The following is a 15078-nucleotide window of genomic DNA, read 5'->3' on the forward strand; positions in this document are numbered from 1 at the left end:
ATCTAAAGCTTAATTTATTTCCATAGACTTTCATTTCTTATCTTAATATCATTTAGGTTTAATATTGCATACATTTAGTTAATCTTATTTCATATGCTAATATCTTAATCACATAATCATTTTAGATTACTTGCATGTGCATATATATTAATCATTTTAAACCCTTCATTCTAGAATGGTCCAATTACTTGTACCTCAAATCTAAGAGCATAAGTAGGTAAAATCCACCTAGATAGAAGGCAATAGGTCATCTTGCAAGAATCCTCTTGGGTGAACAATCTCATGTTCATTCCAGGATGAATTCGCATATAAAGACCATGTTGAAGTGTGTGTGTTAAACAGAGGCCACATTTACGCATATACATTTCTGGTGTCCACTGTGGGGCCGAGGAAATCAATTTCTCTGGCATCATCTACATTTTTTTTTGCTATTTTAGCATTATGTCCGTACTATTCTGTACTGTCACTCGAATCTTCATGTCAGACATTCCATTTTTGCGCAAGGATTTGAAGTTCTTGCGTGAAGTTTTAAACTGCATCACGTGAAAAAGTGCCCCATTGCTCAAGTCTTCACAAGGCACATCATTTTCTTGTGCAGTTCGGTGAAGGATTTTGTGCGGCCCCGCACAAGATTTCACATGAGATTCTACAACAACAAGTTTAATTTTTTCACTTTTTTAGCATCCCGTTCATTTAATTTTTCTAACATGTTTTCCTCTAAATCTTTATTGTTCTATTTCTTTGGTTTTCTGTAGCTAAACTGTTGTCTGCAGGACATTTGTTGAATATTCCTTACAAAGACCACTCAAACATGAACTGACCCTTTGTTTGCAAGAAAATTACCGAAGATACATTTCATGAAGACTACTTTTAAAACCCACAAAAATAGTGTGTTTTCTTTCTTGCTTTCAAAACATAGACTAATTAGGGCTTGTGAACTTCCTAGGGTGCAAGATAGAAGAATAGGAGATTATGCTCTTCACCACTTGGAGGTCATGACCAAGGGTGAATTAGAAACCTAGATGCTTCTGAAAGACAACATTTTGAACAAGGAAAGTAGCTTAGTGGTTCTCTATTATGGGTCTTTTTCTATGAAGGGATGATGGTTTCCATTTAGAGAATCAAAATCTTGAGAAAAGACAAGTTTGGATTGATTAAGCTAAGTTGGTAATCAACCTTTTTTGCGTGTTTGGGTGAGAAAGTAAGGTAGAGGAGTATGCTCTTTCCCCTTGAGAGAAATTAGAAACTTTAACCCTTATTATCAAACCACCAGTCTGAGTCAATCTTTTAGAGGGCCTATTGGAGTGATCCAACCTTTGGGAATGACCCAAGTGAGAACACTCCTTTCACCAAAGATTCCAACTCACTATAATCAAGATGCTTTGTAGAGTGAAAGACTCCAAAGCTAGATTAATTTCTTTCCCTTGATTCTTGATATCACTTATCAAGGGGAAGCTCTGTCTGTTGCACTGGCTGACGCTAGCCCCAATCTTGCTAAGCAAGTGTGTGCACTCTCAGATGTTGGTGTGGGCTATTGGTCTCAACTCTGCTTGTAAAGCCACTGGGGATTAATTCAAATGGAAGCCAAGTAAAAACCTTGTAGTTAGAAGCCACCTGGTTCACCTTTGAAAGGAGGCATAATCTTTGTGCAAGGAGGGGGAAGAATCTCTCCTGTAGAACTCACCATAGGCATGCTATTGGACATTGGTTTTGCTTTCTCTACCATTTTTCATTTCTAGGGATAAAGCGTGTTTGTTATTGAGTCTTCAACATGTCCAAACTTGCTCAAAAAAACTAAAAGTAAAGACTCCCTTGTCCCTTTGAGTTGCTTTGCCCTTAGTTGGACTGTATTTGACTATTGCTTGTTTCATGTATCTTGTTGAAAAAAATTTGTCTTATTTGAAACTCAAAACCACTTTTACAATTCTAAAAATCAACCTACATTCTACCTAATATCAGTCAAACAAAATTGCAATCTGTTTGAAACTACTGAAAATCTCTTTAAAATCCAACTCTATTGTCAATCTGGTCCTAAATTTTGCACATAGTCTTGCATTTATTTATGCAAGAACTCACTTTTTTGCATGAGCCAATTCAAGTCTTCATGCGAGAACTTGCATATGCCCGTACGAGATCTTGCCGACTATCTTTGCTGATCTTGTCACTTCTTCACACGAGCCATAGCAACTCTTCATGCAATTTTAAATTATTATTCTTAGTCTTCACATGACCCAAAAAACTTTCTCACGCGGTCCCTAAAAGATCTTCACGCAAGACCTTGTTTTAAAACTACCAAATCAGCTTATTTGACCAATCTACAACTTGCATATAGTCTATTTCTTGCATTGAGTTTTCCCTTCTCTGTCTGTACACAGTCCTAAACAATGGCATTTAGCTTAACTAAAGATTTGTGATCCATACTTTGACTAGTCTTGTCCTTTAGTTCTCTAGATTCTTGTTCATAATCCATTTTGTGATAGTCATAACCTTTGGTTGTTCTAGCCTTCAAATTAGACTACTTGTGCCTTAGTATACAACATTCTTGTCTTGTCCTGTTGAGACTAAGTTTTAGTGCAGTCCTTGTTCAGGTTCTTGCTTCTTGTCCTTGTCTATGACTATAGCAACAAGGAGTGGCAATGTGTTTTCCTCTTAGAGTTAGGTGAGGTCATGCTAGGGGTCCTAATCACAAAAAAGGTCACCTTCCTTTTGTTACATAGTCTACATCCAATTCATCTAGTGGGGCATCTTCATAATCTCCCTCACCCGTCAGATCACCTTGAGTCCAACGAACATTTTCCATAAACTTTCAACAAACTAGGAATCCTTTGTATCAAGAGGATCCTAATACTGGTAGAGGTATTGTATCTCCAAACACAATGTATGACTTCCTTTTCAAAGGACCTTTCAAATCACAATGTACAGAAAGTAAACACATTCCTACAATGACAGATCATGAACCTGAAAATGGTAGTCAAAGCAGCATCAAGAACCACCTAGGAATGACAAAGAGAAAGAAAAAGACCTTGACATCGATGAGGAATAGGAAGAGGTGGAAATACTCCCTGAACACATAGCAAAATGTCAAAGAGATAAAAACTTTCAAAAGGTCATGGGAATCCTACTCAAGGAAGAGAAAGAAAAGTACTTTCTCAAACTTGTCCAAGAGGGTGCTAAGCTACCCTCTCATTTCAATGTGGAAAACATCATCACACCTGAAGAAGAAACTGAGACTTCCAAAATCCAAAAAAAATTGAAAATCATGCAAGACCAACTGGCTTAAATGATGCATGAGAAAGAGAAACCCGCCAAAACATACACATTGGATGCTCTTTGTCCTGTCCCATTTGACAAGAGCATAAACATGTCTCCTTTCCCACAAGGTGTAGAGCTACCTAAGTATGACAAGTACTTTGGATCCACTGATCCCCAAGATCACTTGCAGGAATTTGGCACCTTGTCTATGGATTTTATGCACGACCGGACATACCTCATGCATTTATTCCCCAAAAGTCTAGGTGGTCAGGCTTTGGAGTGTTAGGATTAAACCAAAGACATAAATAACAATTATATGAAAATATAACCAATAATAGAAAATAATAGATCCAACTAAAAACACAAGGCACCAAGATTTAATGTAGTTCACCCAATCCCTGGGCTACATCCACCAAATAGCAAGTCCAATATTTTTATGATCCAGTGATTACAATCTGTAATCCCTTATAGCTCAATACCACGACAATAATCAATTTTGCATCACACCTTATGAAAAAATCCATAACCCTAAGCCCTTTTATACAAGTATTTTAATCACTTTAGGGTTATAATTAATAATTACATGTCAGCCCAAAAAAACCCCGAAGAATTTATCAAGTATGTATAGTACTTTCTAGATCAGTCACCACAATCTAACATAGGGCCCAAAAGAAAACCAAAGAAATTTTTATAAAATAGGGCCCAAAAGAACCCTAAATAATTTATGAAGTATGTACAGTACTTTCATGATTAGTCACCACAATCTAACATGGATTGGTTCTCACACTTACCTCCCAGTATCAAGATGTTTGATGAAATTGCCAACTTATTTGTCCAGTAGTATTTGCATAACATTCAACACCTTGTCAACATTCAAGATCTATGCAACCTTCAATAGAAATTTGGAGAACCTTTTCTCACATTCCTCCAATAGTGGAGACAACTATACACTAAATATTCATGCAAGATTCCAGAAACGAAAAAGCTTGACATTTTCATTGATAATCTATTACCTGATTTCAGGTATATAGTCCAACTTCAAGGTCCACGTACCTTTGAAGACATGATCACATAGGCTATCTATATCGAGGAATTTATGGTCAAGAAAGGTGAACTCACTCTTTAGAAGGACACAAAAAAAGCTCCCACCTCTAATAGGGATAAAACCAAATACGTCAACAAGAACCAAGAAATTGTACATGATGGAGTTGTTGACAATGTCACTCCCAAACCTGCTAAGGCAACATTTAATCTCACAAATGGTCTCAATGTGGCCAAAAATGCTGAGAAGCCTCCTCCTGATAATAAAACATCTAGAAACAAATGGAGAAACTCATGGGCCACATGCCCTAACCGAGAGTATACACCCTTGGGTGAACCTTTGGATGTGGTTTACAAAACATTGTTACAACACAAGCTTATTTTACTACTGGACAAACCTCGCCCCTATGATCTACAACCACATCCACCATGGTGGAATGAAACCTCATTCTATGAGTATCACCAAAATAAGGGACACAAAACTACCAACTGCATAAACTTATGTGATAAGTCTAGGACATGATTGATGTTGGTGAACTTGTGGTAGATGGACATAACAATAACTCAGATCACAAGGCATTCAAAGAGCCTTTCCTAGCCTATGAAAAAGGAGAGACTTCAAAACCAAAGCCCAACAACAAGGTCAACTATGCATACTCCAATGATGACAATGTGGTCAATATGGTTGAACCTGTGGATTCTGAATACTACGATGTCATGACCATTAAGGGCAAACAAGACAATGATAGCTATAATGGGGGTAAGTGCACCAAGTCATGGTGCCAAAAACATGACACCAAATGCTTTTTAAATTTTTTTTACAAAACACATACTTGCTATAGTGCGCATGCACTTTGGCTTGGGCTCCACTAGCCTTAGGCTTGTAGAGCCCATGCCAAAGCATGTACGCGCTTTGTAAATTGATTTTTTTTTATAAATGGGCTGCAAACCCGTGATCCATTTTATCATTTCATTTGGCTTTTTCATTTCTCCCAAATAGCGCACACGCAGATTAAAGAGTTGAAGAATTTTGTCTCCCCCCTTATTAAAATGCCTCCTTGTCATTGAAGTTCAAGATCAAGATCACGTCGTATGTTTTCTACTCTTGTTTTTGCATTATTTTATATGTTTTTGCATTGTTTTGTAAGTTTTTACATTGTTTTGTAGGTGTTTTTCAAATTTTCTTTAAACTTCTTTATTTATTTAGATTGCAATTGGTTTCTTATCAAGAAATGTGAATAATGAACTGTCAAATCCCTAGTCGGATCAAAAAAATGAAAACCCTCCACAACAGAAAATTTTGCAACCTCCACCAATTGGAAAACCTCCTCTTGGCACCCAAGAAAACATAATGAATAAAATAGAAAGAGGGAAAAATGAATTAGAAGCACTCATTGGTAGGTTGAAAACTTGTGGACAAACCAATCTGATGAGAGCACAATTGGCATCCTCCCTTGAGTCCATTATGACCCATGTAGCTTTTGTTAGTGGTCAGTTGGATATTTGGCTGATTAAGAGGGATGAACGAAGAAGATATTATACAAACAAATGATCATATCAAGATGTAAAAAAGAGAAATAGAAAAAGGTAGCATTTGTGCATTGTTTAAAAAGCGCGGTGAACAAAATACTATCAAAACTATAACTAAAAGATTCCCTATCCATTGGTGCATACATGATAGTATTAGAAATATTTTTTGTGATAGTTGGTGGATGGTCTTTGATGCCCCTCCCTGCAATAATCATGAGGTTCCAATGTATTTCTTAAAGAAATTGTATTGTGAATTTGTCCTTGGGGAGATCCTCAATTATTTTGATTTATTAGAATCTCAGGGTAGAGGTGGTGGATCATCATTTGAGAGGCTAGGGGCACATCATGACCCTGATGTAGTTAGGGCACTGTTGTCAAGCCACAAGGTGAGCATGTGATTATTCCTTCAATTGTGAAGAAACATGTAGAGACCAACACTCTAGGGATTATTAATGCTTTGACGTAGACCCTCATTCATTACACAAGTCCATTAGTTCAGGAGGAGACTTCTGTGCATCGTGGGCACATGTGCACATCATGTGGATCCTTATGCATATTTGGCAGTCATGTTGGAGATAGTATGGATGATGGGCTAGTCACTGATCAATTCCCTAGTCAAACATTTGGCATTGACACAGGTAAATTACAATTATAATAAACTAATTTGATCACATTTCATATGTATAGTGAATGTCTAATTAATTAGCATGTATTGACATTGTTCAAAATTTAGAGTAAGAGTGTTGCTAGCCCTAGTAGAGATCCCCCATCCCCATTTTTTGTCCTGTCAATATTCACTAGAGACTTCAAGTGTAGATTTGATATGAGCTTTTTAGAGGTACATTTGTTTCATGTTAATTTAATTCATTTGATTATATTTGTTTCATGTTTCTTGTTACATGTAACTTGTAGTGTATGACATGTAGCTCTTGACATCTGAGACTCCTCCTCGTGTTCACCAGTCCATTGATCATGGTGTTGCTGCACTGATGGCTAGTTCAGAGCCATTGAATGAGGTATGAAAGAATTTTCTTGGTTTTAGTTTTTATTTATAATAGTTAGTATCAAAATTTTGAATGTTATTTATAAGTGATTATATTGATTGAATTGTTGGAGGGCCTTGTTACACTTGATTGTCTACGCGCCTTTCAGGTGGACATACAAAGTGACTATTTAATGGTAGTAAGAAAATAATTAATTTTATGTGTTCATATATTTGATTTCAATGTATAATAATTATTGATTCATATCTACTTTGTTTGTATTAAATCAAGTTAGAGAAGAGCCTAAACAAGAGGATGAGCGAGCATGTGAGGAAGACCCTATCATCCCCATCATCTCCCTCCACACGATGACCGAAGACCTCTATGGATTTGTTTCCTTCCTCTCATGGGAAGGAGAAGATATAGTTGATAGACACACATGTATAGGCATTAGTGGACATATATGTTGGATTTTATGTCAGTGGACATATTTGATATACATTTGATGTCTATATGACATTTTATATTTGATGTAAGACATATATTTGGTGCATGAAATTATTAGACTTATGACATTATTGGTTAATATATGATATGTGTGTTCATGTATGACATTATTGGTTATCATAATATATTATGTGTTTGTTAATGTATGACATTATTGGTTATCATTTTATATTATATGTTTGTTCATGTATGACATTATTGGTTATCATAATATATTATATGTTCATTCATGTATGACATTATTGGTTATCATAATATATTATATGTTTGTTCATGTATGACATTATTGGTTATCATAATATATTATATCTTTGTTCATGTATGAAATTATTTTTTATCATAATATATTATCAAGGTTGCATGGGTACTTGTACCCACACCCCTAGTACTCATACCCATGTACCCAAGTACTGGGTACGTATCCCAAGTACCAGGTACTCAGTGGAGAGCATCATAGTTAAGGAAATTGATTGAGATTTTTTATTATTATTTTTTGGTTTTTTGTTTGTGTATTAGCTCATTATTTATCAAGCTTAATTCAATACCTAATCAATTCAAAAATTTGATAGAATATTGATTAACAATAAACTTTATCACTGTTCAAGCATAATTTTATCATTTCCAATATGTCATCATCAATTTTTTTATGATCTTGTTCATTTTTAATGTTTGTCTTCTCTGTTATTTGTTTATCAAGCTTAATTCAATACCTAATCAGTTCGAAACTTTGATACAATATTGATCAACAATAAACTTTATCACTATTAAAGCTAGAAATTTATCATTTGCAATATGTCATTCTCATATGATTTATGATCTTCTTGTTCATGTTTAAAGTCCACCTTCTATGTTATGCATCTAAAAATTTATCATTAATTATTATTACAAACATATAACAAATCTGAAACTAAAAATAATACATTACATTTCCAAACTTTATCATTGTTCTTGATTTGAAAAGTCATTGTCATGACTCATAAATTTAGGTTTTCTATAAATATAAATTTGACATACCCAAGTACCCTTTTCCCTTATTATAAAAAATAATTGTAACCATAACTGTACTGGTACCCTAAGCACCCCAAGTACCCCCGTCCCCATGCAACCTCGTATATTATATGTTTGTTCATGAATGACATTATTAGTTATCATAATATATATCTTTTTTTTTATTGTTTATGTTTTAAGTAAATTTCATGTATTTCATTTTAATGTAAATTGCATCCAAAATGATGCACAATGCTCACACCAAAAGCTAGTGGTTTCCCAACAAGAACACTTTTAAGGTAAACTAACTTTCCCACCTTCGTATGTGTCTTCAAAGACTCTTTCCAACTTGGTTACAATATTGAACAAACTTCTACCAAACATCACAAAACTACTTGATCACTTTCCCTATTCAAAACTTGGGAAGTAATAAGGGAAAAATGAAAAAAATTGAGAAATGGATCATAATCAACTTCTTGCTTCAAAATAACATCTTAACCACTTCAAGGAACACCTAATAACTATCTCAAAAACTTTAGTATGTCATCTATTCCATCCTTCCAAGAGATTCTTCAACATCCTATGAGTGAAAAAAATCTTCCAACATCCTATGACTGTATTTTCTTTGCAACAACATGTAATTTGCTTATTTTTGGACAACTCTTCACAAAGGGAAGTGGTTATGTTTCAAACCCATGAAATGACTATTAAGACAACCAAGAAGATCATTAACATCTTCCACTAACTCCAGTCAGTGATAACATGCAACTATATAAGGTTCCATGACTCTCAAAACACTTATTGAGTCAACTTATTAACAAAAATTTTAAAAAAAGGAAAATCATTAGGACTGAGGAAATTTGGGTTTATAGTTGACCTCAAGTTCCTTGACCTTATAAACAAGGATTACCTTATTACCATAGAAAAATTACATGTTCAAAATTATGTGTATGATTACCCCTTTACCTTCTATCATGAGTCTCCATCATTGGATGAGATGACATATCCAGTTGCCATAGTCAAAGATCATTTCCCTATGGCATTTAGTGACTCTTAGGGATGATTCAGTTTGGCATGATCAAGAATATTTGAGTGCTCAACATGATGGAGGAGCTTGGGACTAGTGTCTACCTAGCCACCTAAATCCAATAGAATAGATAGTTCGATCTCACAATGAAAGGTGAGAGAGATTTGGTAGTTGGAAACTTTGTATTGGCCAACACTGCAAGTTTCATCATCACCCAAGATGGCATTGCAAAATCAAAATGGAGTAAGATCACTAAAAATTGAAGGATTTTATTATAGGTCTCCACAACATGGTCCTATAGCACCTAGAATTGCATCCATACCTTGCACGAGCTCCAAGATATGCCCCATCAAAGATTGTTGTCCTATGGCATTTAGTGACTCTTAAAGATGATATGATTTAGCATGCCTGAGAATTTTTGAGCACTCAATAGGATGGGAGGAGCTTGGGACTAGTGTTTACCCAACCACTCAGGGCTAACATAATAGATAGTTTGATCCCACGACAAATGGTGAGGGAGATTTGACAGTTGGCAACTTTGTATAGGCCAACACTACAAGTTTCAACATCACCCGAGATGGCATCGTAAAATCAAAACGGATTAAGATATTCAAAAAGTGAGAGAGGTTATTGTATTTATTTACAAAATGGTCCTATAGCACCTAGAATCACATCCATACCTTGCACGAGCTCAGAGATTTTCCCCATCAAAGATCATTGCCCTATGGCATTTAGTCTCTTAGGGATGATTTGGTTTGACGTGCTCGAGAACATTCGAGCACTCAATAAGATGGGATGAGCTTGGGGCTAGGGTTTATCTATCCACCTAGAGCTAGCATAATAGATAGTTCAATCTCACAATGAACAGTGAGGGAGATTTGGCAGTTGGCAACTTTGTACTGGCCAACACTACAAGTTTCAACATCACCTGAGATGGCATTGCAAAATTAAAATGAAGTAAGACCTCAAAAAAGAGAGAGAGGTTATTGTAGGTATCCACAACATAGTCCTATAGCACCTAGAATCACATCCATACCTTACACAAGCTCTGAGATATGCCCCACCAAAGATCGTTTCCCTATGGCATTTAGTGACTCTTAGGGACATTTCAGTCCGGTGTGCCTAAGAACGTTTGAGTTCTTAATGGGATAGGATGAGCTTGGGGCCAAGGTTTAATTGGGCATCTAGAGCTAAAGAAAACATATAGTTTGATCCCATGACAAACGATGAGGGAGATTTGGTAGTTGGCAACTTTGTACTAACCAACACTACGAGTTTCAGCATTACTCGAGATGGTGTTGCAAAATCAAAACAGAGTAAGATCTCCAAAAAGTGAGAGAGGTTATTTTAGGTCTCTAAAACATGGTCCTATAGCACCTAGAGTCACACCCATACCTCATACAAGCTCTAAGATATGCCCCATCAAAGATCACTTCCCTATGGCAATTATTGACTCTTAGGGATGTTTTGATTCAGTGTGCCTGAGGATGTTTGAGCACTCAATGGGATAGGATGAGCTTGGGGCTAGGGTTTTCCTAGTCACCCAGAGCTAAAAAAATAGATAGTTCAATCCCATAATGAATGGTGAAGGAGATTTAGCAGTTGGCAACTTTGTACTAGCCAACACTATGAGTTTCAGCATCACCTGAGATGGCATCAAAAAATAAAAATGAAGCAAGATTTCCAAAAAGTGAGAGAGTTTATTGTAGGTCTTTGAAACATGGTCCTATAGCACCCAGAATCACATGCATAGCTCACATGAGCTTTGAGATATGCCCCATCAAAGATTGCTACCCTATGGCATTTAGTGACTCTTAGGGATGTTTTGGTTCGGCGTGCCTGAGAATGTTTGAGCACTCAATGGGATAGGAAAAGCTTGGGGCCAAGGTTTACTCAGCCACCTAGAGCTAATGGATCAAATAGTTTAATCCCACGATGAAAAGTGAGGGAGATTTGGTAGTTGGCAACTCTGTACTGGCCAACACTACAACTTTCAACATCACCCTAGATAGCATCGCAAAATCAAAATGGAGTAAGATCTCCAAAAAGCTAGAGATTTTATTGTAGGTCTCCAAAACAAGGTCCTATAGCACCTAGAATCACATCCATATCTCGCACGAGCTTCAAGATATGGCCTGTCAAAGACCACTGCCCTATGGCATTTAGTGACTCTTAGGGATGTTTCGATTTGATGTGCCCAAGAACGTTTGAGCACTCAACAAGATGGGATGAGATTGGGGCTAGGGTTTACTTGGCCACCCAGAGCTAATGGAATAGATAGTTTGATCCCATGACGAATGGTTAGAGAGATATGAGCAAGATATGTATGACTAGGCCACTTTGTGCAAGATTGAAATGAAGTACCAATTCTGAAAATAAGATTGAAATGATTCCCATTAGTGGCATGGCCAAGAACTACCTTTTTAATATAGTGACCAACAGTTGGCCTCCCTCCCCATGCCTTCTCATTCATATGGAGGAAAGCTTAATATATAGAGGAATATATACAAAGGAATTATAGCTACATCTATTAAATATACAAAGGAAGATATAGAAAACCTACTTAATAGAGAGATTAATCTAAGAGAAAAGGAAATTTAAGAAGAAAATGGTTATCTTAGTGCCATCCAGGGTATGCCAATTACTTAGGATGAAGAGACAAAACCTATAGCTATTGGGAAAGAGTGCACATGTACATAGACACAAAATTTTTAGATAGAGAAGTAACAAGTGCTATAGAATTTTCCACGGAGCAATATGAAGTGAAGCCTCAAATTGGCTCATTAGTCGGTAAAGAATTTGGTCACGTACTTCATTCCAGCACCACATATCTTTCAATTAGAAATGCATATTCATCAATGGCCTTGCATTTACAGGACTTGGGAAGCCAGGATACTTAAGCTAGGCATGATCCCTCAAAGTTCTCATCGAAATATATTAATGATCTTAATAGAACAACAAAAATCTCATTTCCACCTTTAAATGGAGACTTTAGTTTAAATGGATATTGTCAGTTCCCAAACATGTCCCAGTCAAGTAGATGACTGGTTTACAAAGCAACTAGTAGGAAACAAGGTCATGGAAATGAAATCAATGCTTAGGAAGGTTTGAAAACACTAAAATAACTTATTTCCAAAAGCTTAGCCCTTCACCAATTCCCAAACTCTAGCCATTCATAGATCAACACACTTCAAGAGGTTAAATCCTTCATGGTACTTCACCTAGGGCTTGATTGGAAAAATCACAAAACACATCCTCTAGTCTTGAAAGCCTAGAATCTTAATAAGGACCCTACTAACTACCATTTTACAAGTGGCCATGAAATTTTAACCAAGGAAATTGCAGTTAGAGGCCCATTTTTGCTGTGTGCACCAAAATGTTGTCCTAAAAATGTAGTTTGACTAAAAATACAATAACTTAAGTTAGAAAACACGTAGAATGATGAGACTAGAAGAAAAAGAAAGCTTATTGAAAACTATATTAAAAAATCCAATCACATCTAATCTAAAAGTTTGTAAATTTTTTACATCATGCAAAGAACAGCAAAAATAACTCCAAAACTAAATTTCTTTCTTTGCAACTTCTTCCAATCTATACATTAATGCCCTCCAAACCTCACAAATGAGGTATATATATCTCCTATGTCTATTTTAATGGTTAAAACCAATATTTTAATAGTTATAACCCTTTTCCCACTAAGTTACAATATGAGCAACTTTTACAACTTTCAACAATGCAACTTTGCACAAAAAGTGCAATTTTTACATTTTTCATTTGATTCCACTTCTAGGACTTGGAAAAGGTTCCAACATACCTAAAACTGACTAAAAACAACTAATCCTAAGATTTCTTGACCAAAAACATTAAAAATCCCAAATTTTCCTAATGAGCAACTTTTTCTTATAAATTGCATAAAGTGCCTTAAGCATATAAAATGGTGTCTTTCTTTGACAACCATGGACTTCTCATCCAAGGGTTGTTTATTCTAGCCTAAGTAGGTCAATTAAGACTCATTTGGGTAGTTAATATTCTTTTTAGGCTCTAAAATGTAAAAAATGCAATAAAAGTGCAAAAGTTGCTATGCAACTTGGCAACTTTTTGCATAACTAAGAAAACTTGTTTGTAATCATTCCTCCAACAGTCACAACTTTTCAAATTTGGTTGGATAAATTGGAGAAGACCTTCATATAGCCCTTTTAGGTGGGTGGATGTGTATAGATGCCTAGGGATCTATGTCTAGTATGGTTAGATTCATGCTTGAATCACCTTTCTAATGCAACTAGTTTGAGGTTTTGAGACTTTGTAAAACTCAAGTTATACCTATTTTTGTGCAAACAACCCAAATTTTGAGGGTTTGTAGGGTTTTGAAGGAAATTGGGTTATAACTCTAGATTCCACCATAGGAAATGTATGGCCTTTGGTGGAATCCTTGTACCTCTAATACACTTTGAAATTATTTTGGTTTTAGGTTTTCATATGCAGGGACAAGGGAGAAAGGTGATTCCCTAGATGGATATATCTTGTATGCATCAACACATAGTCCTACTGTAGCAGCATTTTGTTACTCCAAAACTTGTTCCTAAGACTTGTAACTCTAGACTTAAGCTATTTGAGATTTTTTTCATCTAACCTAGTTGGTTTGAAGTTTTTACCACATGTTTAATTGGTACTTCCTTTGAAAAAACACCCTAATTAGCCTTTAGGCCTAATTGTTGATTTCAAATGTTTGGGTAGTATCATTGATGATAGGGTCCTATCACTTGGAGATCTTGAAGTACATTATGAATAAAAATTGGTCGGTGGTTAGTTTCATTATTCCAATCCTAAGTTTTCAAGTTGCAAGCCCTAATCCACTTTCTTGGGCTACTAGCAATCTAGGGGAGTATTGAAGGAACTATGCATTATTTTTGTTTTGGAGTCCTCAAATCTAATAAACATGACCCTAGTGTAAGAATAATATTTTTTGAGTCTAGTTTCATGATTCCATGTTGGTAATAGGTTTCATGCATTAAGCAATTTTGGTGATTAAGGTGCAAGTGTGGGGTCTTGAGCCTTGTTTGGGCTTTGAAACCTTGTGAAGGTGTTCTTGTGGTTGATCTCACCCAACCTACCTTGTCAGTACCTTGACCATTTGCATCAAATACATAATCAAGGTCAATAAGGCAATCAGAGGATAAGGCAAATTAATTAGGAAATACTAAAGCCTATAATGGCTTTTTGATTCTGCAAATCCTAGAAATTGTTAAAAGTCCTAAAGGGACCAAATTTTCTTTGTAAGGGGGGCCAATAGAGTCCTTGGGTTAAATTAGAATTTTTAGGGTCTAGGAAAGTTCAATGATTATAAAATATCAAAATGAGTAAGTTAGTGGTCTTTTTATTTAAAATAATTCAATAAATTGTATGTTGGAATTTTGAATTTTCAAAATCCAACGGTTATTTTAGGATTTAGAGGGAAGTTGGAGTTGTTATTGTTTTAAACCATTAAACCTTCAACCATATTGATGAGGGTTGGTTGAAACATTTTGGAGAATTTATTTTGAAGCTTTAATATATGTGATAATTGGGTGTATGGATAGACACAATGAAATTGGTGAAATGCAAAAATTAAACTCTTCGTGTTTGCAAGTTTGTTCATTCTTGAGAATCTCAACTCATCTTATTTTGATATGCCAAAGAATCAATAAATTATTCACTTAGCATCACTATTTCAAATAATTTAGGGTCCAATATTCATGGGATGACCAAACTAAC

At 35.6% G+C, this 15078-nt stretch overlaps 1 pseudogene; it reads left to right on the plus strand.

Annotated features, from left to right (window-relative positions):
* LOC149562595 (oxoglutarate-dependent flavonoid 7-O-demethylase 1-like) overlaps positions 1–15078 on the plus strand; it is a 135082-nt pseudogene that overhangs the window by 84480 nt on the left and 35524 nt on the right.

This window comes from Cupressus sempervirens, chromosome 4 (genome assembly GCF_028749045.1).
Source record: "Cupressus sempervirens isolate cs-2001-9-10 chromosome 4, ASM2874904v1, whole genome shotgun sequence".
NCBI lineage: Eukaryota > Viridiplantae > Streptophyta > Pinopsida > Cupressales > Cupressaceae > Cupressus > Cupressus sempervirens.